At 48.2% G+C, this 25791-nt stretch overlaps 1 long non-coding RNA gene and 1 other non-coding gene across 2 annotated transcripts; both read left to right on the top strand.

Moving 5' to 3' along the window:
• Positions 1-23045: 23045 nt before the first annotated feature.
• LOC123129209 (uncharacterized) lies at positions 23046-24614 on the top strand. Its single transcript, XR_006463639.1, has 3 exons — positions 23046-23498; positions 23589-23743; positions 23974-24614. It is a non-coding gene; the product is annotated as an uncharacterized lncRNA (long non-coding RNA).
• On the top strand, positions 23829-23901 carry TRNAK-CUU (transfer RNA lysine (anticodon CUU)). Its single transcript has one exon. It is a non-coding gene; the product is annotated as a tRNA-Lys (tRNA).
• Positions 24615-25791: the final 1177 nt, after the last annotated feature.

Genomic DNA, 25791 nt, shown 5'->3' on the forward strand with positions numbered 1-25791 from the left:
TCGGGGAGGCGGGGCGCGGGCTCCGGCGAGGAGCTCGCCGGACGGCGCGGCGGGGCAGACGACTCAGCGGCGAGGCGCGCCGGGCGGCGGGGCGGCGCGGGGCCGCGGCCGGCGGCGGCGGCGGAATGCCTCGCGGCGGCGCGGGCGGAGCATGGCGGGCGGGGCCTCGGGCGGCGGCGGCGGATGGCGACCGGGGAGAAGCGGTGGCCGGCGGCGAGCGGACAGGCTAGGTCGGCGAGGCGGCGCTCTCCGGCGAGGCCGCTGGCGGAGTCCGGCGAGGCGGGCGCGGATACGGGCCTCGATGGGCTCGGCGGGCTTGCCTCGGGCCCCAGCGGGCCGCGGCGGCGGGGGCGGACGGGAAGCGACGGCACAGGACACGTGGCTCGCCCCGATTTACACAGGCGGCGACGGCGGACTTTGTTCGGCGGCGGGCGGACATGTCCGGTGGCGGCGGGGGAAGTTTTTAGGGTTTCGTCTGCGAATTCGGGGGAGGGGGACTAATTTATAGATTCTGGGAGCTAGGAGAGTCCAAATGAGGAGCGGTTCTCGCCCACACGATCGTGATCGAACGACGGAGAGCATGGAGGGGGTTTGGATGGGTTTTGGGCCACTTTGGAGGGGTGTTGGGCTGCAACACAAAAGAGGCCTTTGCGGTTACCTGGTTAACCATTGGAGTATCAAACGACCTCCAAATGCCACGAAACTTGACAGGCGGTCTGCCGATGCTATACCAAGTCCGCTTGGCAAACCTCGGGCCATTCCGAGAAAGTTTAACACCCGCTCACAACAAGAGACAAAAGGGGGACGCCGGAGGACATAGGAGTGTCGGATCGCAAAACGGGCAACGGGGAAAATGCTCGAATGGATGAGACGAACACGTATGCAATGCAATGCACATGATGACATGATAAAATGCAACACGCAAGCAAATGACATGGCAACGACGACGAATAACTGGAAGACACCTGTCGCATCGAATCCGGGGCGTTACAACACTCCTCCACTAACAAGAGATCTCGTCCCGAGATCTTAGGACCGAGGCGGAAGGGAAAAGGGATGGGGTGAAACAAGAACTCAAGAGAAGAGGCAAAGAATCGAGAGAACTCGAGAAGAAGAGAGGAACGATGAGAATGACGAGAATCGAAAGCTCATAGAGTCAGATAGACTATGAAACCACTCCGGTTAGAACAATATAAGAAACAAATAAGAATTAAAGGATTTAGGCAGCACTCCGGCTGAAGATGGAAGGAATAGAACACGAGCTTCACAAGATGGGGTTGCACTTGACGAGATGAACAACGCAAAGCCTCCGGAAGAAATGAAATAGTGGAATGAAAAGAACCTAGAAGGAAGTATTGAATGGAGTTGTTGAGAAAATCAACAACGAAAGAATAAGCTTGTTGCGGTCTTATAGGTAACATCTCAAGATATAAGGTGATAACCAGCCACAAACGGAAACGATTGGATAGCTGAGAAGAATGAAGAAATGCAAAACTCCACTTCCAAAGAATACGGAGAATTAATTACACTTCGAGACGCGAGAAGAAAGGATACTTGAACTCCACCAACAAAGTATTAATGAGCTCTTGAAGAATGAATTAAATCATGAAGAACCACCATGAAGAACTCCGGTAACCAAAAGGACAATGAGATAGGATTGAAGGATGAAAGAATAAGATGAGCCTTGTGATGTTTTAGATGGAGGTTTCGACGAAAAGGCCGAGTAATTTTGAACTCCAGAAAATAAAAGATGAAAACACTTGGAACTAGAATTTATTCATCAAGAACAAACTCTAAAGGAAGGGATTACTTGACAATGATGAAGTAAGAATAAGATTTATTGTATGCTTATCCTTCATCAAATTAAATTGATGACAAGCAATAGATTTCGCATACTACTTATTCTTCTTGAAAAGGATTGAGAAGTGACATGTTGCAAACTTGAGAAGGTCTTCATGAACCACCGGTAGGATTGAAAAGAACCAATGAATTAAAATGATAATCAAGGAAAAATAATCTTGAACGAACCGCCATTAGAATTCGGAAATGACTGATGAAACAGAAATAATCACCGGAAGAATTAGAAGAACCAATATGCTAGAGGGGATTTAGATGCAAAAGAACAAAGAGATCATGAGCTGATTAAAGAACATTTGAACGAAGCACCGGGATAATTGGATAACGTTAGCTGAAATGCGAGGACGAAGAATTCTTCTGGAACGATGGCCTTCGGTGAAAAGAAACGGGAAAACAACTCCTGAAATACTCCGGATGGATGAAAAGAACTTCTGACAAACGGGGTAATTTGCGAGGATAACATGAAGCTAGAACCATGAATATTTGGGAGAATGGACAAGGTTTAGGAGGAACTCTTCTTCTGTCTTCAAATGACAATGAGAAACACCACCAAAATTACTGAGATACTCCGGGAGAACGAAAACCGAAAAGGTTGAGCTAACAATGAAAATGATTTGAAAGTGACCTTGGAGAAGGCATGTGACTGATGGAATCCATTCTTACGTCCCACTTGAAAAGAATTGAGAATAACTCCGGGGGAATTAGAAGAGTCAGGTAAGATCCTGGGAAAGACCTGTGGTTAGGGCCCACTGAAAAGAAACACCATTGGAACGGGATGTTGAACAGATAGATGATGCACCGGAACAATTGAAATATTTGAATGAGGTGACAACCTCGAATTAATTCGAACACAGACGAATCTGCTGAGATGTCTTGAACACTCCGGAAGGATAAACTGGCGAGAGGCGAACGAGTAGTGAAGACGCTTGAGCTGAGGGAAAGAATATAATCACTACCGAAAAACTTGAATTGAGTCCACCGGAAAGGAAAAGAGATGAAGAATGACGAACGAGACGAGAATTCACCGGTAGAAATGATTGAGGAAATACTGAAGAGGCTCCACACGGATAAAATTGATGGTCGAGAGAGAGTCGGACTCCGGGAAGAAAAAGGGTGGGAGGGCGGGAAAAACAAAGGCAACTTGGAAGGGGGAACCAACGAATATCTTGAAGAGAAAACACCGGTTGAAATAATTGCGGAAAGAAAGCAAAGACTTCACACGAGTAGGATGGATACTCGATTACGGACTCCGGCTCCGAGAAGAAAAGGGTGGGCGGGTGGGAAAAAAACAACTGAGGATTGAACTCAATGATGAAGAGGCTCGAGTTGACTTGACAAGAAATGCACCGGATAAAAGAGCTAAGGAACAACGAACAGAAAACCAACTGTGTGATCCTAAAGAAAGTTTGAAAAGAGAAGAGGAGTAAATCCAAAACACCTACGTCAAGATTCCTCACCAGAGCGATGAAGGGGCTGAGGAGTAAAAAGAATTCCTACTCTCTGATATATAACTAGACTCCGGAAACAGTTTTCTTCTAGACTCAACAACGGCCAAACTACACGATCAATCAAGGGGGCTCCTAAGGTCGGTCGAGGCTCTGATACCAACTTGTCATGCCCAATATGCGATACTATCCTAAAGAGACTCGAAGGTCCCACCAAGGATAGAACCGCATATTGAAACGCTTTTGCAAGGTGGATATCATTACATCAACATTATATAATAGATGGGGATACATACAAGAGGCATACAATGCCACACAAATACAACATCACAATACATAAGAGCATCATCCGTCTACGGATGAAACACAAACAGAAACTTAAACAACATCCACCCTGCTAGCCCAGGCTGCCGACCTGGAACCTATCCCCTGATCGAAGAAGCAGAAGAAGAACTCCAAAACAAGCAAACATCGCTCTCGCGTCATGATCATCGCATAACCTATACCTGCAACTGTTGTTGTAGTAATCTGTGAGCCACGAGGACTCGATAATCCCATTACCATGGGTATCAAGACTAGCAAAGCTTAATGGGAAAGGAAGGGGTAAAGTGGTGAGGTTGCAGCAGCGACTAAGCATATATGGTGGCTAACATACGCAAATAAGAGCAAGAAGAGAGCAAATGGAATGGTCGTGAAGCTAGCAATGATCAAGAAGTGATCTTGAACTCCTACTTACGTCAAACATAACCCAAAACCGTGTTCACTTCCCGGACTCCGCCGAAAAGAGACCATCACGGCTACACACGCGGTTGATGCGTTTTAATTCAGATCTGGTTTCAAGTTATCTACAACCGGACATTAACAAATTCCCATCTGCCCATAATCGCGGGCACGGCTTTCGAAAGTTTAAACCCTGCAGGGGTGTCACAACTTAGCCCATCATAAGCTCTCGCGATCAACGAAGGATATACCTTCTCCCAGGAAGACCCGATCAGACTCGGAATCCCGGTTTACAAGACATTTCGACAATGGTAAAACAAGACCAGCAAAGCCGCCCGATGGGCCGACAAATCCCGATAGGAGTCGCACGTACCTCGTTCTCAGGGCACACCGGATAAGTCAAGCTACGAGTAAAACCAGCCCTCAAGTTGCCCCGAGGTGGCCCCGCAGGCTGCTCATTTTGGACCAACACTCGAAGGAGCACTGGCCCGGGGGGGTAAAATAAAGATGGCCCTTTGGCTCCGGAAACCCAAGGGAAAAAGGGCTAGGTGAGGCGAATGGTAAAACCAAGGTTGGGCCTTGCTGGAGGAGTTTTATTCAAAGCCAACTGTCAAGGGGGTCCCATAAATCACCCGACCGCGTAAGGAACGCAAGATCCGGGAACATAACACCGGTATGACGGAAACTAGGGCGGCAAGAGTGGAACAAAACACCAGGCATAAGGCCGAGTCTTCCACCCTTTACCAAGTATATAGATGCATTAATAATATAAGAGATATTGTGATATCCTAACATAATCCTGTCCACCATGGGGAAATCTTCAACTTCACCTGCAACTAACAACGCTATAAGAGGGGCTAAGCAAAGCGGTAACATAGCCAAGGAACGGTTCGCTAGGAAGGGTGAAAAGGTTAGAGGCTGACATGGCAATTTGGGAGGCTTGATAAACATGTGATAGGTAGTGCAGCATAGCGATAGAACGAAGCAACTAGCATGGCAATGATAGTAGTGAGATCCAGGTTAGCGATCATCTTGCCTGAAATCCCGCAAGGAAGAAGAACGAGTCCATGAAGAAGACGAAGCCATGAAGACGAACCAAGCGTAGACGAACGAATCCTCACGATCGCAATGAAACAGGAACTATCGAGAAGAAGCACACAACATAGTAAACACACCACACATATACAAGACATGATGCACAACAAGCATGATGCATGACAAGGCTACATGAAACTACTCATGGCAAGAGATTATGCATACAAGATCAACACAACAAAGCAAGTGTAAATGAGGCCGGGAACAACATATAACAATTCCGGTAAGTCCTCATATGCAAATTTCGAAATTGGTCCAGATCTGAATAAACCTTATGTTAAAGTTGTTAAACTTCAAGTTAAAATGCACAAAGATGATCAACACGAGATTCTAGTCAAGTTACATATAAAGTTCATTTAGTTCGGAGCTACGGCCTAGAAGACATGAGCAAAATAAGTTAAACATGGCATTGATGCAAAATGCACCCAAACATCAAGCAAACACCTCAAAACATGGATGCAACATGATAATATGAAGCTACATGCAAATCAAGCAAGTTTCATACAGAGCACACTCAAAACGGAGCAACGGTGCAACACATCCACTCTATACAAGATATAATAACAATCTGTCCAAAACAGCAACTAGGCATATTGCAAGCATCAAAACAACATGCTACAGCACCCCAACATGAGAACAAAAGGCATGGACATGATGTACCGGTAAAGCATGACAAAACATGAACACTGAGCTATCTCCAGAAATCACTAGAACATGCTCCAAAATACATGGCAAGATTGCAAATAATAATAGTTTCAGACTTTGCAGAAATAACATCAGGTTGCAATGTTTAGAGCTATCAAACAACATGCTACAGGAACTTATCATGGCAAACAAAGGCATGGCATGAATCTAATAAATTCATAGAACAAAAGTCCCTTACTGACCATGAGCCAAAAAGGATCACGAGATATGATGGCACCTATGTAAACATAGCAAGTTATATGACAGTTTCAAACATGGCAGGAACAACGATAAGTAGGCATGTTGGTGAGCTTGTACCACTCACCATAGAGCAATACATGGCATGATAAGGCAACCAACAGTAGGAAGACATGTTTACGAAGCTAAACATGGCAAGAACAAGTTCATAGGGTACATGTATCACTAGCAAAGCTCATGGCAAAACTAAACTTCATGTTGACAGGCTGACAGCAACATTACTTAGCAATTTTGGAGCAAGATAACAACAATCTACAGCAGGCTATAAATACAACCAGGGGCATGGATTGATAGAGCATGACATGTATAACAAAACATCCTTAGTGAACATCTCCAGATTATGCATATAATGACTTGTAGCAGCAGGTTTACATAGCATCACGGAATAGCAGATTCAGCCTAGCAAAACAGTAACAGCAAGTACCCTACTTAACAAGCTTGATGCACTCAGTATAAGACTCACAAAATACATGGATAGCACCCCTGTAAAGATGGCATGACATAGATCAAAACACATGTAGAGCTCATGTTCATAGGATGCACACATCAAATGCAACAAAAATGACAAATCACCAAGTTATAACAGTTTCAGCAGATTAACATCACATAGCACTCTTCCAACAATGATTCAGGCATCAAGATGGGCTCAAACAAGCATGGAATAATGGAATGAAATGTAGAGTATCTCATGACGAACATTTTGATATATAACACGCACGAAACGGAGCAGTATGCAGAAGTTATGATGCGATGAACAAGGGTCCAAAGTGCAAATAATTTCGGGACTTGGACAAAAAAAACAGGGTCAACCTGCAGAATGGATCTGATCTGGATCGGCTCGAGGTCGAGTTCGCCGGAGCGGGATCGGCCGGTGGGGAGGAGGGGCGGCGCAGAGGGGCTCGAGGAGAGGCCGGGGAGGCGGGGCGCGGGCTCCGGCGAGGAGCTCGCCGGACGGCGTGACGGGGCAGAGGACTCGGCGGCGAGGCGCGCCGGGCGGCGGGGCGGCGCGGGGCCGCGGCCGATGGCGGCGGGGGAATGCCCCACGGCGGCGCAGGTGGAGCACGGCGGGCGGGGCCTCGGGCGGCGGCGGCGGATGGCGACCGGGAAGGAGCGGTGGCCGACGGCGAGTGGACGGGCTAGGCCGGCGAGGCAGCGCTCTCCGGCGAGGCCGGTGGCGGAGTCCGGCGAGGCGGGCACGGAGACGGGCCCCGATGGGCTCGGCGGGCTTGCCCTGGGCCCCGACGGGCCGCGGCGGCGGGGGCGGACGGGTAGCGACGGCGCGGGACACGTGGCGCGCCCCGATTGGCGCGGTCGGCGGCGGCGGACTTTGTCCGGCGGCGGGCGGACATGTCCGGTGGCGGCAGGGGAAGTTTTTAGGGTTTCGTCTGCGAATTCGGGGAGGGGGACTAATTTATAGATTCTGGGAGTTAGGAGAGTCCAAATGAGGAGCGGTTTTCGCCCACACGATCGTGATCGAACGACGGAGAGCATGGAGGGGGTTTGGATGGGTTTGGGGCCACTTTGTAGGGGTGTTGGGCTGCAACACAAAAGAGGCCTTTGCGGTTACCCGGTTAACCGTTGGAGTATCAAACGACCTCCAAATGGCACGAAACTTGACAGGCGGTCTGCCGGTGCTATACCAAGGCCGCTTGGCAAACCTCGGGCCATTCTGAGAAAGTTTAACACCCGCTCACAACAAGAGACAAAAGGGGGACACCGGAGGACATAGGAGTGTCGGATCGCAAAACGAGCAACGGGGAAAATGCTCGGATGCATGAGACGAACACGTATGCAATGCAATGCACATGATGACATGATAAAATGCAGCACGCAAGCGAATGACATGGCAACGACGACGAATAACTGGAAGACACCTGGCGCATCGAATCCGGGGCGTTACAAGCACCATCTCCTCTCAAAACCCTAGTTCATCTCTTGTATCCAATCTTGTATCAAAAACCACAAATTGGTACCTGTGGGTTGCTAGTAGTGTTGATTAATTACTCCTTGTAGTTGATGCTAATTGGTTTACTTGGTGGAAGATCATATGTTCAGATCCTTTATGCATATTATTACTCCTCTGATTATGAACATGAATATGCTTTGTGAGTAGTTACGTTTGTTCCTGAGGACATGGGTGAAGTCTTGCTATTAGTAGTCATGTGAATTTGGTATTCGTTCGATATTTTGTTGAGATGTATGTTGTCTTTTCCTCTAGTGGTGTTATGTGAACGTCGACTACATGACACTTCACCATTATTTGGGCCTAGAGGAAGGCATGTGGAAGTAATAAGTAGATGATGAGTTGCTAGAGTGACAGAAGCTTAAACCCTAGTTTATGCGTTGCTTCGTTAGGGCTGATATGGATCCATATGTTTAATGTTGTGGTTAGGTTTACCTTAATACTTATTTTGTAGTTGCAGATGCTTGAAACAGGGGTTAATCATAAGTGGGATGCTTGTCCAAGTAAGGTCAGTACCCAAGTACTGGTCCACCCACATATCAAATTATCAAAGTACCGAACGTGAATCATATGAACGTGATGAAAACTAGCTTGACGATAATTCCCATGTGTCCTCGGGAGCTCCTTTCTCATACTTAGAATTTGTCCAGGCTTATCCTTTGCTACATAAAGGATTGGGCCACCTTGCTGCACTTTACTTATTTTATTTACTTGTTACTCATTACTATTTATCTTATCACAAAACTATCTATCACCTACAATTTCAGTGCTTGCAGAGAAAACCTTACTGAAAACCGCTTATCATTTCCTTCTGCTCCTCGTTGGGTTCGACACTCTTACTTATTGAAAGGACTACGATTGATCCCCTACACTTGTGGGTCATCAAGACTCTTTTCTAGCACCGTTGCCGGGGAGTGTAGCGCTTTTGGTGAGTGGAACTTGGTAAGGAAACATTTATGTTACTTGTCACTATGGAAACTAATCCTTTGAGGGGCTTGTTTGGGGTATCTTCACCCCAACCAGAAGAGCAAAGAGTTGCTCCTCAACCTACTGAACTTTATGAAAATATTTATTTTGAGATCCCTTCGGGTATGATAGAAAAACTGCTAGCTAATCCATTTGCAGGAGATGGAACATTGCATCCCGATTTACACCTTATCTTTGTGGATGAAGTTTGTGGATTATTTAAGCTTGCAGGTATTCCCGATGATGTTGTCAAAAGGAAGGTCTTCCCTTTATCTTTCAAGGGAGATGCATTGACATGGTATAGGCTATGTGATGATACGAGATCTTGGGATTATATGCGATTGAAGTTGGAATTTCACCAGAAGTTCTATCTTATGCATCTTGTTCATCGTGATCGTAATTACATATATAATTTCTGGCCTCGCGAAGGAGAAAGCATTGCTCAAGCTTGCGGGAGGCTTAAGTCAATGTTATATTCATGCCCCAATCATGAGCTCTCTTGGGAAATGATTATTCAGAACTTTTATGATCGGCTTTCTCTTGATAATCGCAACTTGCTCGATACTTCCTATGCTGGTTCTTATATGCTGAAGACTATTGATTTCAAATGGGACTTATTGGAAAGAATTAAATGCAACTCTGAAGATTGGGGTTCCGACGATGGTAAGGAGTCAGGTATGACACCTAAGTTCGATCGTGTTAAATCTTTTATGGATACCGATGCTTTTCATGGATTTAGCGCTAAGTATGGACTTGACTCTGAGATAGTAGCTACTTTCTGTGAATCTTTTGCTACTCACGTTGATCTCCCTAAATAGAAGTGGTTTAAATATAATCCTCCTGTTGAAGTGAAAGTAGTTGCACCTATTACAGTCGAAGAAAAGACTATTACCTATAGTGATCCTATTGTTCCTACTGCTTATGTTGAAAAACCTCCTTTTCCTGTTAGGATAAAGGATCATGCTAAAGCTTCGACTGTTGTTCGTAAGAGTAATACTAGGACTTATACACCTCCTGAGCAAATTAATGTTGAACCTAGTATTGCTATGGTTAAAGATCTCTTGTATGAGGATTTAGATGGGCATGTTATTTATTTCTGTAGTGAGACTGCTAATATTGCTAGGCCAGATACTAAGACACGTAGACCTGTCATAGGCATGCCTGTTATTTCTGTTAAAATAGGAGATCATTGTTATCACGGCTTATGTGATATGGGTGCTAGTGCTAGTGCAATACCTTATTCCTTATATCAAGAGATTATGCATGACATTGCACCCATTGAGTTAGAAGACATTGATGTCACTATTAATCTTGCTAATAGGGATACCATTAAACCCTTTGGGATTGTTAGAGATGTTGAAGTTTTGTGTGGGAAGGTTAAATACCCTGCTGATTTCCTTGTTCTTGGTTCCCCACAAGATGATTTTTGTCCCATTATTTTTGGTAGACCCTTCTTGAATACATCTAATGCTAAGATTAATTGCGAAAAGAATATTGTCACTGTTGGCATAGATGGTATGTCTCATGAGTTTAATTTCGCTAAGTTTAGTAGACAACCTCGTGAAAGGGAACCACCTAATAAGGATGAATTTATTGGTCTTGCTTCTATTGATGTTCCTCCAACTAATCCGTTAGAACAATACTTGCTAGACCATGAAAACGATATGTTTATGAAGGAAAGAGAGGAAATAGATGAAGTGTTCCTTAAACAGGAACCTATGCTGAAACATAACCTTCCCGTTGAAATTCTTGGGGATCCCCCTCCACCCAAGGGTGATCCCGTGTTTGAACTCAAACCTTTACCTGAAATTCTTAAGTATGCCTATCTTGATGAAAAAGAAATATATCATGTTATTATTAGTGCTAACCTTTCAGAGAGAGAAGAAGAAAAATTATTGAAAACTCTGAAGAAGCACCGAGTAGCTATTGGATATACTCTGGATGATCTTAAGGGCGTTAATCCCACGTTATGTCAACACAAAATTACATTGGAGGACGATGCCAAACCAGTTAGAGATCCTCAAATACGATTAAATCCCAAGATGAAGGAAGTGGTAAGAAAGGAGATACTAAAGCTCCTTGAGGCAGGTATTATTTATCTCGTTGCTGATAGTGAATGGGTAAGCCATGTCTATTGTGTTCCTAAAAAGGGAGGTATTACCGTTGTTCCTAATGATAAAGATGAACTGATCCCGCAAAGAATTATTACAGGTTATAGGATGGTAATTGATTTCCGTATGTTAAATAAGGCTACTAAGAAAGATCATTACCCTTTACCTTTTATTGATCAAATGCTAGAAAGACTATCCAAACACACACATTTCTGCTTTCTAGATGGTTATTCTGGTTTCTCTCAGATACCTGTTTCAGCGAAGGATCAATCTAAAACTACTTTTACTTGCCCTTTTGGTACTTTTGCTTATAGACGTATGCCTTTTGGTTTATGTAATGCAGCTGCTACCTTTCAAAGATGCATGATGGCTATATTCTCTGATTTTTGTGAAAAGATTTGTGAGGTATTCATGGATGATTTCTCAGTTTATGGATCCTCTTTTGATGATTGTTTGAGCAACCTTGATCGAGTTTTGCAGAGATGCGAAGACACTAGTCTCGTCCTGAATTGGGAAAAGTGTCACTTTATGGTTAGTGAAGGCATTGTCTTGGGGCACAACATCTCCGAGAGAGGTATTGAAGTTGATAAAGCCAAGGTTGATGCTATTGAAAAGATGCCATGTCCCAAGAACATAAAAGGTATAAGAAGTTTCCTTGGTCATGCTGGTTTTTATAGGAGGTTCATTAAGGACTTCTCTAAAATCTCTAGGCCTCTGACTAATTTATTGCAAAAAGTGTCGGATCTCGGGTTCCTGCAGACCCTTAAGGTTCGAACTCTGGGGTGCGCACGAAGATCACTCCCCCTACCAGCTCACGTCTCGTCTCCTTGCAAAGGATCTAGGCTACACGAAGAACAACACAAGGGACGCAAGGTTTATACTGGTTCAGGCCACCATGGTGGTGTAATACCGTACTCCAGTGTGTGTGGTGTGTGGATTGCCTCAGGGGCTGATGAACAATACGAGGGAAGAATAGCCTCGCGAGGGATGTTCTTTTGGTGGTGTTGTCCCTTCGGTGGGGTGATTCCAGATGCCTCTATGCTATGGTGGCTAGCCCTATTTATAGAGCAAGGCCCTGGTCCTCTTCCCAAATAGTGAGCGGGAAGGGTGCCAACAATTGGCCATTTTGAAGGGGAACATCTAGTACACTTATCCTGACTAAAGTTGGTCCTCGCCTGCCAAAGGCTCTGACGATGACGCCTTCCTGGGCTCCACGATGACCTCCATCCTGCCGTTCTGCTGGTCTTGGTCTTGTTGCACCGGAATAGTAACCTTTGCCTGATGCCTTGTCCTGTGCTTGCCCCCTTTGCACCGAAGGGGAAACAAGGACATTGCCTAGGCCGGCGCCCGCCTGGCGCCCGCCTGGCTTCGGTCGTCATGGCTTGCGTCACGGGCACCTCGTGAGGTACCCCGCCTTGATCTCTCCGCCTCCTCGCGAGCCAGCCTGACGAGGCCGCGCCTGAGGAAGCTTCCTGTCATCCGCCCCGCGAGGCTTGGCCCCTCGCAAGGGTCTTGAGCTTGTGTTGACGAAGACGGCCCGTACCGGGCCACTCCTTGAGCCACGATGCAGGCCGCAGGCAGGCAAGTCTGAGTACCCCCGTTCCCAGAACGCTGACAGTAGCCCCCGGGCCCAAGGCGCGCCCGGACTTGGCTTCGCAGAGAAGCGAAGGGGCAAGTGCGAAGCGCCGCGGGCCCCAACAGCATGTGGCCTTGGGCAACGCGTGGTGGTTGATTGGACGTGGGCGTCCCCGCTTCCCCACGACGCCTTAGCAACTGCGTGACTTGACAAAAGAGCGGCCCCGTGCCAGGCTTACCTTCCTTGCCTTTACTAGTCATTTGTCTCAGATCCCCTTTCTCGCTCTCCTCCTTGCTCTCGAAGTCCTCCAGATCTGCTTCAATCCCGCACCTTCGGCAAGCCATGGCGCCTCGCCAGACTCCGGCCGAGGCCTGGTACTCACCCGCTCTTTATCCTCTGAACGTGTCGGAGAAGAACCTCGCCCTCACGCGCCAGATGATGGTGGTGCAAGGCAGCCAGGGGGCGGCCGTGCTCAAGGTCGGCTCCGACCTGCCTGAAGACAAGGGGAGCACCTTCTACCCGCTCTTCATGAGCGGCATCATTGCTGGGTTGGTGCCTCCCTTTTCCGAGTTCTTCCTTGTTGTTCTTCGCCAATACAACTTGCAAGCTCTGCACCTTCACCCCAACTCTGTTCTCCTTCTGGTGATTTTCGCCTATTATTGTTGGGGTAAAGCCTTCGGTGGCCTTGCTGCACCATTACTTTTACCTCCGGGTTTCTCGCGGCCCCATCACCGCATGCGCGAGCTTTGTCGCATACTCCAGCTCCAATGCCATCTCGAAGCCTGGGAAGAGGATCGAAGGCTTCCGGAGCAAGTGGGTCATGGTGGATGTTGGGCGCCTCCACCCTCGGCTGGTGCTGCCCACGGGGCAGCCTAAGGCTGTTGACGCTTGGTCCCGCGTGGAGCTCATCGATCCTCGCGCAAAGCCGGTGCTGGAGAGGATGGACGCGGACCTGTGGCCAGGCAACTTGGCGACATCGAAGCTGACCGGGGCGACGCTCCTGAGGGAGTACCTGGAGCACCGGGTGGCTCCTCTTCGGGAACACTCGCTCCCACTGTGGAGGCTTGGGGAAGCCGATGCCGCCCTCCGCCTGAGTATTGCAGCTCTGGCCGACGGAGATCTGGCCATGATTCTCCATTCCTTGGTCGGAGGGGAGGTGGCGAGACTGGAGGGTGCTCATGTACCCCTGATCCTTCGTGGCGACTGGGAGCAGGTGGTGAACTCCATGCCCACCTTCAACGGGGAAGGGCTAGTGCCTGCGGAAGTCCCCGAGGGTCTGCCGGCCCTGGAGACGGTGAACGTATCTTCCAGCGACTCCGGCGGGTAGGAGGAAGAAGGGGTGGAGGAAGAGGAGTCTGACTCTGAATCGACCGACGGAGAGTCGGGGAAGTCCCTCCCCCAGCGCAGGTCCCGCGCCCTCCGCCTCATGTCGGACGACGACGAGGGCAGCGACGAGTGAGGCGGGGAGAGCTCACCCCTGGTCCCGAAGAAGGACAGGATGGGGCTGGTTCTCCGCGGGCCTGCTCTGGCTCCAAGGCAGCCTGAAGCCAGCTTCAACTCCTCTGTCGCGCCCCCTGCTTCCGAGTCTCCTGAGGTTGACCCCAGCAGTCTGCTCTCGGGCTTCAAGTTCGGCCGGAGGCTGCTTGAGTCCGCGAACGACGACCGGTAAGTGCTTGATTTTTGTTTTACTTCCTGCTTCTGTTGCTGAGGCTTGACGTCCATATTCCTTGGCTAGGACGGTGCCTGCGGTGAAAAGGCTGAAGGGGGCCCTTGAGGCTTCGCCTGGGGCAACGCTTCCACCTGCGGGAGAAGGAGGTGGCAAGGCCCGAGCCTCCCCTGCCCGGTCATCCTCGCGAGGCCAGGTGGGGCGTGCTGGCATGGGCTCAACCCCCGTGGCCCAGGGGACTCCCGGGGAGTCCATGCCCGATGCCACTGCTGCAGCCGCCGGGGCTCAGAAGGTCCCGACGCTTGACATTGTGATCACGCTGCCGTCTTCTCCTCCTACTCCGCCAACCGCCATTTCCCCGACTCCTTCCACTGTTTTGGGCCGTGCTACTGCTGAGTTGGACCGGCTGTGAGAAGATCTCCATGGCGCCGACCCCCACTTGGTGGCCGGGCGCCTGGAGTTGGCCTCTGGCTGGGTCCGCTCTGATGCCTCCGTTCGAGCGGCGCTGGTTCAGGCCGTGACGGCCTGCGATGAGGAGAAGCAGGCCATCCTCCAAGCCAAGGCCGCTCGCGACGCTGCCTTGGGTAAGGTTGCGGATTTTCGGGGCCGCTGCAATGCGCTGGAAAGCGAGCTGCAAGGCCTGCACGACGAGCTCTCCAAGGAGGCCCGTGACCGCCAGGAGAAGGAGAAGGAGATGAGGACTCGAGAAGCTGCTGTCAAGGACCGGGACACCAAGCTTGATGAACGTCGCAGTCGGTTGGAGACGCTGGAGCAGGCGTTGGAGGCGGAGAGGATCAAGCTAGACGGCAAGGCGAGGGTCCTGGCCGAGGACCGTGTGGCCTTCGCGCAGCTGGAGGAGAGGGCTCGCGCCTCGCTGAAGACACTTTATGACAGCGGCCTGGAAAAGCCGCTAGCTGGCGCCGAGGATGGTCCCGCCAAGTTTCTTCCCTTCCTGGTCCGCGCACTTGAAGATGTTGCTGACGGCCTTGGCCCCACGGCCGAGGCCAAGGCACGTGTCCTTTCTTCTGCAGCGCTGGCGCGTATCCTCACCCACGTCTATCTTCACGACCCCAATGCCGATCTTGACAGCCTGCTGGAGCCTGCGAGGGGCAAGCTTGCCGCTGCCGCTGCTGAGGCAGTGAAGGGTCGAGCGAAAGCCCTGCTGGTGAAGTTCCGCACCTTCAGCACCAAGCCAAGGCGAGATGATGCCAACCTTGGGGCTTCGGGAGGTGGAGCCACCCAGCGCAACTCCACCACCAGCGATGGCACTGCCGGAAAGTGACCTCTTCGCATCTCCTGTCCTGCTTTAGTTCCTGCAACATGCATCATGCCTCGTGGAGGCGTTTAAACTTGTATTTGGCGTTGTGAAAACAGCCTATGGATTGTAATATTTGCTTTTGAATTCCTTGAGATTTGCGCTTTTCCTTCCTACTTGCCTGTGTTCTACGTCGGCAGGGCCCGGCCCCGCGCATACCTCAGCCGCCGTTAGCCCCGACCGGAAACCAGGACGGGACCAAGGAGTGAGGGGCTACGTGACCAGTTAGGCTCTTGAGTCGCGATGCTCAGGAGTCCCCCTTGACGCGCGAACAGCAGGTAGGGAGGGGAGGCAAAGGAGTGGATCTTCCGTTCTACGTTGTCGGGGCCCGGCCCCGCGCATACCTCAACCGCCATTAGCCCCGACCGGAGACCAGGACGGGACCAAGGAGTGAGGGGCTACGTGACCAGTTAGGATCCTGAGTTGCGATGCTCAGGATTCCCCCTTGACGTTCAAACGGCGTTCGTACCTTGGCTCCGCTCAGGGAGGGGCGCGCGACGAACCAGGCCCGAGGGGCCTGGCTGGGTGGCGTGCACCCGGGCATGGCTCGGGCGTAGCCCCCGTGCCTAGCCCCCTCGTGCGGCACTCCCGAGGGGAGGCGTTACGATAGGGCCGGACACTAAGCTCTGGGCTCCCTGAGGTTGATGCGGCCGTGGGCCATCCTCAGTTGTTTATCACCAACGCGGAGCATAGTGCTTCCATATGTGTACGGGCATAGACGCTCCTCGGCAATGTCGTCAGCCAGCGCGGAGCATGGTGCTTCCACTGGTACGTGGGAGGGGGATCCCCTCCGGGAGGAGCCCCCGGGGCGTGTACAGCCCCGCCCTGACATGTGGCTGGCACGATAGGGCTTGACGAGGTGTATCTGGGCACCCGTGAGCCAGTGCGGGACTCACGGGGCCCTACCTCAAGGCGGGTTGCGCCTCGCTCTGGGCCTTTGTTTGTAATGTGCTCTTGCAAATTTGGTTAGATGCCAACGCTTTACGTCCTCAGGTCCCGGCCCTCGAGCGAGCTCAGCCCTCGCTGGTATGCCAGGTCACGATACCGTGGACAAGGCCAGGAGGTGAGGGCTGGAGAGCCAGTAAGAGTCCATGAGTCGCGATGCTCAGGTACCCCCCTTTTAACGTGCAAGCAGTCGGCATGAGGGAAGAAAGGGCGCCGTCACAGGCATCAAGCAATAATCATGGCGGGTCAAATGTACGACCTGAATATATGCGAGAGAGATACAGGCCACTGGGTCTGGCCCGAGTGGCTTGGGGATAATGCAGCCCGAGGGGCGCCCCCAACAAAGTAACCTAAAGACATAAACAAAAGGGATACATGGCGCAGGGACGGACCCACGTGGCCTGGGAATGATGCAGCCCTGGGGGCGCTCCTAGTCTGAAAATGAAACTCGAAGGATGTCACCTGATGATGTTGGAGATGAAGGGATGCTGAAGTAGCTGACGACGCGCGCTGCGGAAGCCGGTCCTCACGAGCCCCTAGGCCCAAGAGCCTCGGGAGGCTCCGGAGGCGCAGGCGGCTCTTCAAGGGCCATCTCCATCTCTGCCAGGACTGCGGAATGCCTGACCTCTTGAGCCTCTAGGATGCTCCTCAGCAGGCGCTGATGAGCGGCGACTGCGTTCGGCAGGCCGAAAGGCATGCAAACATAGCTATGAGGTAGACCCTCACAACGCCCCATGCGCGAAGGCCAGAGGCGCTCTTGAGATGCAGCTCGGTTGAGCCCTGGTACGTCGATGCAGACACGCAGCCCACCATCCTCGCCTGGATGGGGAGCTACGGCGGGTAAGCGGCGGCTGCCACTCATGACTCTTGACTCCTGCAGCTCCTGAATGCTTCTTGTGATGAACTCCCGAGGGCTTGGCCATCCTTGCCTTGTTCCTTCCTGAGGGAAACATGCTTTGAAGCACGCCTCCAAGTGGTGCCCGAGCTCCTCCCTCGTGATCTTGGCAAAGTTGATGGCCCTCCAGGAGAGAGCCCCCGAGCCTTGCTCGAGGAGGGCATCGGGCGCGCCTTCCTATGCGACAGAAGGAGGCGCCCCTTGAACGGGCGCGGATCCTGACACAACGCCATTGGAAGGTCCTGCCTCCCAAGGGTTCGGACCAGGTGATGCCTTCTTCTTCTTAGGGACTGCCTCGGGAAGCCTTCCACTCCTGTGCTCTGGGTCTTCGATTGCCGCGGCTTGAAAAGCACGCTCAAGGGAACACACTGCATCCCTCTCCTCGCAAGGCACCGTGATGACTCCACCGCTTCCTGGCATCTTGAGGACATTTTAGCCATGATGAGTCACTGCCATGAACTTGGCCAGAGTTGGGTACCCGAGGATGGCATTGTATGGCAGGCGAATGTGGGCGACGTCGAAGTCAATGAGCTCGGTGCGATAGTTGTCGCGCTGCCCAAAGGTGACACGAAGGCGGACCTGCCCTATCGGAACGGTGGAACCATCAGTGACTCCTGAGAAAGGCTTGGTTGGCTGAAGCTGATTGTATGGCACTTGGAGATTATTGAATGTCTCGACGGACAGGACGTTGAGCCCTGCTCCACCATCGATGAGGGTTCTGGTGACTTGCACATTGCTGATGATTAGGGAGCAAAGCATCGGGAGGACTCCGGCCGTGGCTGCGCACTTGAGCTGATCCGCTGAGCTGAACGTGATAGTGCACGCTGACCACCTGAGAGGGCGCGTGGCCTCAAGCCTGGGGAGGACTGCATTCACCTCGCGAGCAAACTGCTTGAAGATGCGTTGAGAGGCTGGGGCCTCAGCGCCGCCCAAGATGCGTTGAGAAGTTTTCTAATACACATTTAACATTTTTCAAATACAAGTTTACCATTCTTTAAACACATGGTCAACATATTTTCTAGACGGTTTTTTTAACATTTTTCAAATGCTTGATTAACATTTTTCAAATACAAGATTACCATTTTTTGAATACATGGTCAAACAAAATTCTAGACACTTTTTAAACATTTTCCAGATGCTTGATTAACATTTTCAAATGAAAAAATACAAGATTAATATTTTTAATACACGGTCGGTATTTTTTCTATATATATTTTAAACATTTTCAAATGCTTGATTAACATTTTTCAAATACATGATTACGATTTTTTTAATACACGATCAACATTTTTCAAGTTATTTCTGGCACAAGCTGGACCTACATAGAAAAAATACTAGTAGCACTACTTGTTAAGTGGGATACTTTCCACTCAATCATCCAAATAAATTTATCATTAATTTCATACTATTTCTCACGAATGGATATGGAAAAAGTTATTACACTTCCATAATCACTTGTGGCATCTCTAGTATATCCCTAAAAGTTATATTTGAAGAGATTTTTGTTTTGTTTTGAGGGATTAAGGCCTATCTAGCGACCCCTCAAACCAGCAACCGCTCAAAAGTATACTTTTTTGTCCCACAAAACGCAGTCGTGCAGCCTAAATTTAGTTCAAAGCCACAATTTCTGAGTAAAAATAGTCGGCGTGGCCTTCCTATTGATATCGACCCGCCAACCCGAGGTCAGCCCTATTGCTGTCATCCATCCTCAGATGTTGGAACCGTTGCGCGCGACCGTCCTGCAGCCACGCCACACCACCCTCCCCTGCACCTTCTCGTTGCTCGCCGGTGCTAGAATCTAATTTTTCACCGCTGTCGTGCAGCTCCGCCTAGTGGCCGCTGAGATCCGTTTTTGTCGATAATCAACCTTGGAGATGGCATAGGAAGTCTAGAGCAACTCCTAGACAGACATCCGCACTGGAATGGTGAATAAGACAGTCGTCACCACACTGACATCCTAGCCGTGTTTGTCGCCCTCGCGCCCTAGAACCGCCTTTGCGGCGTGTTCGGCAGTGTCGATGGTGTTCTCTGCCACTGTTCACTTAGTCCAATCTCCACCATCGCACCCCCCCACGGGGGAAACTGTCTGCCACAAGGTGTTTTTCAAATTGCCTCTGTGTGTTTTTTCATCGAAGAAAGGCCTGGAATGGATCATTATACTCTCTGATATGTAGGTGAAGAAATTATGGGAGATGATTCTTGACGATTCATCGTTGGGGGAGGAAGAAAATGATGACTTCGAGTTGGTCGTTGTCGTGGTGTCTATGCATGAGGATTTTAGGATGTATGCATTGAACATGGAAGAATTGTAGTGTGGCATGGCAAGATCGGTAAAAAGGGCATCGTCGTGATCAAAGAATCATTCTTGAGGCAGTTGTATACATGATCTCTGGATTTGGCATGCATACTTCTAGATGCTTGGCTCTCATAATGATCTCAGTGTCCTCTAGCGATCTCCTCTTTTTGCAAGACTTGTTGCCAGTGGCAATCCACCTTGCAACTATGTTCTCAACGACAATGAGCACAACATGGGATACTAGCACCTAGCCGACGACATCTATCCTCGATGGAACACATTTGTGAATATAGTCCACCGTCCTAAAAGCACCGACAAACCTCAATTTGCAACTACGCAAGAATCTGCTAGAAAATATGTTGAGGGAGCTTTTGGTGTGCTTTAACGACGCTTTACGATTGTCCGTGGATCTACCGCATATTGAAATCCTGCGACCTCGTGGAAGACCATCACAACATGTGTTATCTTACAAAAAATGATCATCGAGGATGAGGGAGAGGGTCCATAGGACTTTCGATATCTCTTCAATGGGCACTCAGTGTTGCCGAAACATAACCCAAACAGGATCGAAGCCTTCCTCCAAGCACATTGAAGGATAGAGAACCATCAAGATCACAATGGACTTCAACAAGACCTTCTTGGGCACCTTTGGCGCCTTCATAGCACTTGAATATTATGCTTTTTATCAAGTTTATTTGGATCCTTAGTTCATTTGGACCGTCTGTTTTGTTTTAATTTGTATGGTTATGTTTGAGAACGTTAAATCTGATGTGTATTTGAATTGTGTACTTGATTTTTTAAGTATTGCACTAAGATGTTGTGATGAGTTTGGAAATGGTTGGATGAGTGACAAAAGAATATTTTTAAGGGGTCTGCTAAGCTGATGTAACTCGAACTAGTTCACGGACACATACATGAATTTTACGTGGACCTAACAGGTCGTACTGAAACTGACTCAAACATGCAGCACATGCTCACTTTTCGGTATTAATTTAATATTACTACTTATTAAACTCATAATTAATTTCTTGCAAAATAGAAAAATCAAATAGGAATCGGAAATTTTAAATTGGGCCACATCCTACCCGCCCAAGTCTTTCTCTATCTCTCTCCCTCCCTCCCTCTCTCTCCCTACACTATTTCTCTCTGAAAAGATTTGCAACCGCCCGCAATCTTTGCTAACCACATGTTCATGAGTCATGTGTGTAAAAACTACGTAAAACCTTTATGTACGAATAGCAATGCTCATCCCCCCTCCCCCTCCCCCAACACTCCCACACTCGCCCCGGAACGGGCCAACCCACATCTTCCCTCTCTTTTATATTTTTCTTTCATGGAATTATAGTTTTCACCCCAAATCCACTTAGATGTCGTCATATCTCCAAAACCATATAATTTACACCCCAGACATGTCAAAATACCACTCAAAACATGTCAAAAAAAGATTAATCAAGCCCTAGAGTGTCGTTTCACGCCCCATCAAGGTGGACATGGCCTGCCCCAGCCTGCAGTAAAGGGCCGGCACGTTAGTGCATATAGTAAAACAAGATAAATAGGGAGGGAATCGATCTCAGGTGGCCTCGATGGTGGGTGGTGCTTCTAGCCATTGCGCCAAGGCCGTGTTCGTGCTAAGATAGGAGGTGCGACCAACTAGATGAAAAAGATATGTTTTCCCCCTTTTTATTTTCTTTTGTTTGGTTTTCTTATTTCTTCTTTGATTTCCTTTTTGTCGTTGTTATACTTTGGTTTTTTCTTTTCTTTTGATATCACTTTGTTTCTTTCATTCATGGTTTTTATTCGTTCTTCTTTTCCTTTTCATTTTTCTTCTTTGGTTTTTTCTATTCTTTCTTGGTTTTCAATTTTTCTCTCTGTTTCTTTATTGGCTTTCATAGTTTTTCAAATCTTTTTGCATTGTTTCTTCAGTTTTTTTCATATTCTTTTTGCTTTGGTTTGTTTTTAGTATTTCTTTCTTTCTTTTGGTTTCATTCCACGTTTTTTGTATATGTCAAGATAATTTTTCTAATGCACATTTAACATTTTTTGAATACAAGTTTACCATTTTTTTAATACATGTCAACATATTTTCTAGACACTTTTTTAACATGTTTCAAATGTTTCATTAACATTTTTCAAATGCAAGATGACCATTTTTAATACATGGTCAAAAATAATCTAGCCACTTTTTTTTAACATTTTTCCGATGCTTGATTAACATTTTTTAAATACAAAATTAATATTTTTTTAATACACGGTCATCATTTTTTCTATACATATTTTAAACAATTTCAAATGCTTGATGACCATTTTTCAAATACAAGATTAATATTATTTTTAATACATGATCAACATTTTTCAAGTTATTTCTGGTGCAAGTTGGACCTACATAGAAAAATACTAGTAGCACTACTTGTTAACTGGGTTACTTTCAACTCAATCATCCAAATAAATTTATCATTAATTTCATACTATTTCTCAGGAATGGATATGGACAAAGTTATTACACTTTCATAATCACTTGTGGCATCTCTAGTATATCCCCAAAAGTTATATTTGAGGAGATTTTTGTTTTGTTTTGAGCGATTAAGGCCTAGCTAGCGACCCCTCAAACCAGCAATCGCTCAAAAGTATACCGTTTGTCCCTCAAAACGCAGTCCTGCAGCCTAAATTTAGTTCAAAGCCACAATTTCCAAGTAAAAATAGTCGGCCCGACCTTCCTATGGATATCGACCCGCCAACCCGAGGTCGGCCCTGTTGCTATCATCCATCCTCCGGTGTTGGAACTGTTGCGCGTGACCGTCCTACAGCCACGCCACACCACCCTCTCCCGCACCTTCTCGTCGCTCGCCGGTGCTAGAATCTGATTTCTTTAAATGCTTGATTAAAATTTTGTAAATACATGATCAAAATTTTCCATAGACATTTTTTTGTATACGTGATAAACATTTTGTCTATACGCATTTAACATTTTTCAAATGTTTGTCAATATTTTTCAAATGTTTTATGTACAGTAATTTTTGTAATATATTTATTCCGAATAATTGAAAGTATAAACAAAACTAAAAAAAGAAATCAAAAGAATAAAAACAGAAAACGTGAAAAGAGACAAAAAAATGAGGCTTTTGTTCCCGCGCCCCTGGGCCGGCCCAACTCTTGCCACTTGAGCAGGGTTCCCTCTGTCTCGCGTGAAGCGAGACATAGGGGCGCCCGAGCCCGGCAGCTCGCCTGCTTCCGAGTCCCGCACGAGCACGCAGCAGTACTCCACGAAGTGCCTCCACGATCAATCCTCAACCACACCACGAAGTGCCTCCACGATCAGGATAGGATGTTTTGCATCGCACTCCTTTGGGCGCTCCCCCTGTTCCATGTGTAGCAGTGTAGCACGCGTGCCTCCCCGGAGCCGGATCCCCTGACGTACGGCCACCTGACGTTGGGCCACTAACGCGTGGGTCCGGATCCACACGTCAGCGAGTGCGCCGTATGTCAGAGGAGCTGGGTCCGTGCCTCCCCTCCACGATCTCAATAAACCCGACGGCAGTGCGCGTGCTACTCGTACGGCCTATCCAGCAAGCGTGGGCTCGAGCCTCGTGCTCTGTCCAGCCACTCCCGCAATCGGCAAAGCCTCCTCCCCCGTCCGCGGCACCTCCATTGGCAAGACCTGAAGCCCTGCGGCCGCGGACACGCAAGATCTTGGCGTAGGGCGTACGGAGTAAGCGATTTGTTAGCTGCGACATTGAATTAAGTCAAATCTGAGCCTCTGCTGCGGCTGTCCGGCCCTGATCTACGTTTTTCTGGACAGGGATCGGAGCTTGCTTGGCGTCGTCATGGAGGATCCATCCAACTCGATCTGGGTAGGAACTGCCGGTGCCATACATGGAGGGTCCATCCAACCACCATGCCCGATGGATCCGCAGCAGCAAGTCCGCATCCCCGCGGAGATCTCATGAATCCGGGGTATGATTTTCATGGATGACGATTCAATTAAGGCAGGGATTGTCGCATCCGAGTAAGATGGTGAACTGAAATTGCTTTGCGTCAAGCCCGTCTAGCTCAGTTGGTAGAGCGCAAGGCTCTTAACCTTGTGGTCGTGGGTTCGAGCCCCACGGTGGGCGATTATTCTTTCTTTTTGGAAAACTGCCATCATTCAGCCTGAAGTTTCTGACAGAAACGAATCTCCTTTCCAGAGCAAACATCACTGCTCATCCCGCCATGTCAACCATGGTGAACGAGGTCAGGAGCTACCAGAATGGGGACCGAGAGATCTTGTGTGCTACGGCTGCCCGTGGTCAGAGCAGGTTCGAGCCATGTGAACTCACTGTCCGTGCCATCATTTAGTTGCTGATGTTCTAAATGACAATGAGTACAACATGGGATTCGGCATCTATCCTCGATGGAACACATTTGTGAAGACAATCCACCATCCTAAAAGTAACTACAAACCTTAATTTGCACCTACGCAAGAATTTGCTAGAAAAGATGCTGAGAGAGCTTTTGGTGTGCTTCAATGACGCTTTAGGATTGTCCGCGGATCTTTGCATATTGAAAGCCCGAGACCACCTGGAAGACCATGAGAACATGTGTTATCTTACAAAACATGATCATCGAGGATGAGGGAGAGGATCCACAAGACTTTTGATATCTCTTCAGTGGGCTCTCGGTGGAGCCGGAACATAACCCAAATAGGATCGAAGCCTTCCTCCAAGCACATTGAAGGATCGAGAACCGTCAAGCTCACAACGGACTCCAACTAGATCTTATTGGGCACCTTTGCCGCCTTCATAACACTTGATTCTTATGCCTTTTATCATGTTTATTTTGATCCTTAGTTCATTTGTACCGTCTCTTGAGTTTTAATTTGCATGGTTATGTTTGAGAACATTAAATTTGATGTGTATTTGAATTGTGTACTTGAATTTTTGTTTAAGTATTGCACTGAGATGTTGTGGTGAGTTTGGAAACGGTTGGATGAACTAAAAAAGAATATTTTCAAGGGATTAGGTTTTAAGGGACCTGCTAAACTTGTTTTAACTCGAACTAGTACACTGACACATACATGAATTTTGGGTGGACTTAACAGGTCATACTAAACTGACTCAAACATGAGCACATGCTCACTTTTATCGATAGTATAAAAATATTACTCCCTCCGTTCGTAACTATTTGTCTTTTTAGAGATTTCAAATGGACTATCACATACGGATGTATATAGACATATTTTAGGGTGTAGATTCACTCATTTTGCTTCATATGTAGTCACTTGTTGAAATCTCTAGAAAGACAAATATTTAGGAATAAAGGGAGTACAACTTATTAAAATCATAACTAATTTCTTTCAAAATAGAAAATTCAAATAGGAATCAGAAATTTGAATTGGGCCACATCCTACCCGTCCAAGTCTCACTATCTATCTCTCTCTCTCCCTCCCCCCCCCCCCCCCCCCCCCCCCCTTCTCTCCCTACACTATCTCTCTCTGAAAAGATTTGCAACTGCGCCGTAAATCTTTGCTAGCCGTCTGTTCCTGAGTCGTGTGTGTGTAAAAAGTACGTAAAACCTTTATGTACGAATAGCACTGCTCACCCCCCCCCCCCTCCACACTCCCACTCTCGGCCCGGAACGGGCCAACCCACATCTTCCCTCTCTTTTATATTTTTATAGTTTTCACCCCAAATCCATTTAGATGTTGTCATATCTCCAAAACCATATAATTTACACCCCAGGCATGTCAAAATACGACTAAAAACATGTCAAAAATAAGATTAATCAAGCCCCAGAGTGTCGTTTCATATCCCATCATAGGCGGACATGGGCTGCCCCTGCCTGCAGTAAAAGGGCCGGCCCATTAGCGCATATAGTGAAACAAGAAAAATAGGGAGGGAATCAATCTTAGGTAGCCTCGGTGGTGGGTGGTACTTCTAGCCATTGCGCCAAGGTCGGGTTCATGCTAAGATAGGTGTGACCAACTAGAGGAAAAATGCCCGTTTTTCTCCTTTTTTTTCTATTTT

Source organism: Triticum aestivum, chromosome 1B, assembly GCF_018294505.1.
Source record: "Triticum aestivum cultivar Chinese Spring chromosome 1B, IWGSC CS RefSeq v2.1, whole genome shotgun sequence".
Lineage (NCBI taxonomy): Eukaryota > Viridiplantae > Streptophyta > Magnoliopsida > Poales > Poaceae > Triticum > Triticum aestivum.